Here is a 4,115-nt window from a genome sequence, read left to right on the forward strand (position 1 = left end):
GGATTTGTAGAAGAGGCTTGATCCCACCTTATGAATAACATTTCCCCCAGTACCGGGCTGTAATTCCATCGAGGGGCTCAGGTGACATTGTACTACACAAAAACGTTAATGAGATAAAGCCCTAGAAAATGGGATGTTGCATTTTGTGCTGCTTAATGTGTGTTTGATGATAATCTGATTAATACCATAAGTGAAGGAGTTTGAGTGGATCTGGGGGTGGTTTGATTACATAGTGGGAGCGGGGGGCATGGACGATGGGGATACATGGAGGTTTGAGGGGCTTCAGGGTGAAGGAAGGAGATATCAGAAATGTAGGTGGCTCAGGAGAATGGGGGAAAGGCTGGAGACTCCAAGAGTGCATGAGATACACTGGGCTGGGGGGCTTGGTGGCAGTACTTTGAAAAAGGAGGGCTGGAGACCCCAAGGGTAGGTGAATGGCATAGAAGAGGACTGGGGGGTCTGGGATAAAAGGGTCTGCGTTTCCCTGCAAGTTCACTTCCTGTCCTACACTCCAGTTCAGTGCTGTTACCGCAGTGGAGGTCAGTCTCGTTATCCCCATTTTACAGCTGAGGAAACTGAGGCACAAGGGTGTGAAGCAACTTGTTGGAGTTCACCTAGCAGACCAGTGGCAATGACAGAAATAAAAGACAGGTTTTCTCAGTCCAGCCCCTTTCATGCCTAGTAAGGCCCCGTATTTAGAAAACAAAACCAGAGGCATGGCAGCAAATGACATCTGACAGAGGGAGGAGTACTGCTGATTGACTCGCTAGTGCTGTCCCCTCCAGCACTTAGTGAGCTGCTTGGGGAAAGTCATTTGTAACCGATCTGATTCCACAAGGCAGTGGACAATCAAGAGGAGGCGGTACACCCCCACCTAAAGCCTGTCATGCCTCCCTCGCTCTGTCCCTGCTCCTCCCCCCTAAACCTCCCTATCAGTAGCTTGGGAGCTCTGTCAGGAACCTGCAAACAAATAGTTGTATGAAGCAGCACTTGGGACGGGGGCAAGGGTGGGGACAAGGGTGCAGAGCGGGTTCTGATAGCACCAGGGACAACCCTGGATGGAGCAACTCCCTTGCAGTTCATCTGTTATTCTCTGTGTAAACACTTGGGTATTTTTTTATGAGCCTATAATCTGGACCATTTTAAATGAATGATTAACTGCATCCTTTAATAACTCATTATGAAGGGTGCCAAAAATGGCATCGGCGATAAATTTGTAACAGCTGAAGCTGTCGTGGGCTGTTCTGACGTGCAGTCTTATTGTCTGACACAGATGCTGGGGAGCCCAAGCTGATCTGCACCTGCTTCTAACAGAACCGTCAGTTCATAAAGGGGTCGTATATGTCCACTAATAATGACCACTGGGTTCAGATCAGCTCCATGACAGGACTGTCCCCACAGGGGCTGCTAATCTTTAACAGCTGGTGGGAACACTTTAAGCAGACCAGCTCTCCAGTGGGAAATGCACGTGTTGAAAGCAGCATGTGCGGTGGGAACCCATCAGCTCCAACTAAATGTAGACAGGTCATTTTGACTCTCACGATTGGATATTTTGCCCCAATGGGGTCAACGTTAGCATTTCAATTCCACCGCTCTCTTTGGTTAGAACGTGCATCCCGATCGCACTCCTGCCCATGTTGTATTACGTATGACACAGCTTGTTTTACAGCGTGGTGCCTCCGTACCACCCCAGGGAAAGATTTCGACTAGAGTGGGTTGGGGTTTGTCTGGAAGGCACCTAGGACAACAAGAAGCCCAATTTTCTAAAAGTAGTTAGGCCCCCACTGAAGCCTCCGGAGGAAATGTCCTACCCAAGGCTTTTGGGCCATCAGGTTAAGAAATGCCAGTTTCCATGCCTTGCACACCTGGGAGACATGTCTGGTCACCTCTGATTCCCCAACCCAAAATACTAGCTAGACTTTTACAGCTGGTTTTTCTGAGGGGGCAGCGTGAGGCTGGATGGAGGATCACACCTGTCCCTCTGGAGATGTAGTGAGATGCCTTACCTGCTCGGGGAGAGGGCCCCCAATGTCATTGCTCTGGAGAAGTCTAACTCCCCTTATGAGTCTCACTCCTGTCATCAGTTCTCTGGGAAATTCCAGCCTCACTCCCTTGGTGCCTCAGTTTCCCCCCCTTCGATCAGGAATCCACGCCCTCTTAACCTACTCAAGGGAGGTACTGGGTGACAACCCTCACCCATGGGTGCCAAGTGCCTGGTTACTGCAGTGACAAGGCCACACCAGCACCTTAGGTAGTCTTGCCTCTGTGCTGAGCTCAGTAACACCCTCAATTTCAATGGGCTGCAGCTCAGGGCACAGAGATGCTTGATTCTGCACTCTTAGCACAATGAATCTGAGCGGCGTGAACACATCCTACCTGAAGAAGCTGAGAGGGTGGCAAGGGCTGTTGCTGTTTTTAGCCTGTATCCTCTGAGGAGCTGTTTCTCCAACAGACAGGCGCAGTGTACAAAAGGCTTGTCAAGGAAACAAATGCAAGGAGCGTTTTTTTGTGTGTGTGACTGGTGACTCTTCAAAAGGGGAAACTGATTTGGTTTCCTTTTCCTTTTTTTCCCTTTATTTTGACAGAGTGTTTTGACAGATCAATAAAGACGTCGACGAGGACAAGGAAACATTCTGGCAAACACAGATACACACACACATGCCCACGCACACACACACATACACGCACATAACTCCCACTCCACCTCGCTCTAGCTCTCTTACCTAAGCACAGGAGCATTAGAATATAGCCTGCAATGAGGCAGAAAAGATGTTCCCCTTCCAGACAGGGGTGTCACACAGCTTTGCCAGCAGTCATGAACTAAGCCTCACTCCCCATTCAGCCACCCCTCCGATACTGTGCTTGAAGCCATTATCCGGAGAGGGAAACTGAGGCACAGAATGGGGAAATGCCCATGGGCACACAGTGCATCGGTGGCAGAGATGGGACCAGAACCTTCCCACTCCAGTCATTAAGTATGTGGCCCTGCTCTCCATGCAAATCCATGAAGGAGACCACAACGTGCCCCCACTGTAGGAGGGGATGTTCTGCCCTCACTATGCTTTTACCGCACTTCAAACATATGGAGACAGAGCCAGGACAAAGGGCCAACCTCACCGAATGCCAAGAGCCAGTGACTGCACTGTGGTGCTCAGTGCATCTGATCCCTGGGTCTTGACCATCCTTCTCAGCCCCAAGGAACAGAGAGGAGAAGGCTCGGGTCTTGTGACTATCATGTGAGCTAGACCATTTGCCAGGATCAAGCAGAGACCTAGGGTAGCCACTACGGCACAGGCCCAGGTCTCCTGTCCCCTCTCAAAAAATCAGTCCCAAGCAAGCACCATACCTCAGCACTGCCTGCTACTGACTCAGCTGTTGTCCCGGGTTTTGCATCACAAGCACTGACCCTGTCACATCTGTGAGGATCAACAAGGCCACAGATCAAGAGTGGTGAGGTCTGTATAGTAATATTAATAATTATTAATATACCAGCACCTTTCTTCCAACAAATGGCTCCTACTGGGGCCAGAAATACCCTCCTTTCTTCCTGCCTTGGCTTCTAATGCCGACATCTCTCTTGATTATTTCCAGGCCTGCTATGTGTGCTTCATTCAGCCAATTACCAGGGCATCCAGCATGCGTCAGCTCAATGGGGATTACTCCTCAATCCGAAACATTGATGCCACTTAAAATGGATTTCTTCTTTTTTCATTTCTCCCTTGGCTTGGGATGAACTCAAAGGAACTGGCTATGAGGCCATACAAAGGAAGGGGGGATGATGAATGGCATCTTGTTAGCAGGGATTAAAAAAATGTCTGAGCCTGGAAAAAAAGAAAGCAATGGTAGAGATGTCAGCGGGCTAACCAGCCACCAGGTCAGGAATGGAGAATCAAACCCTTGAACTTGGGTGCAGTTGTACACACTCTGCCTGGTGAAGGCAAAGGACTGAGCCAGGGAAGGTTAGAAATGAAAGGAAGGGTATGAGCTTGGTGGATAATATATAGGTAAATGTGTGGTTTGTGACACACGTGCTGTTCTAGCTTAGGGCTGACAGTGGCAATAGATTGGTGGAAAGGGTCTCTGGTGTTGCCTGGCTCCCCCACTACTTCCTACCC

This window comes from Gavialis gangeticus, unplaced genomic scaffold (assembly GCF_001723915.1).
Source record: "Gavialis gangeticus isolate Ggan-Ray unplaced genomic scaffold, GavGan_comp1, whole genome shotgun sequence".
Taxonomy (NCBI): domain Eukaryota; kingdom Metazoa; phylum Chordata; order Crocodylia; family Gavialidae; genus Gavialis; species Gavialis gangeticus.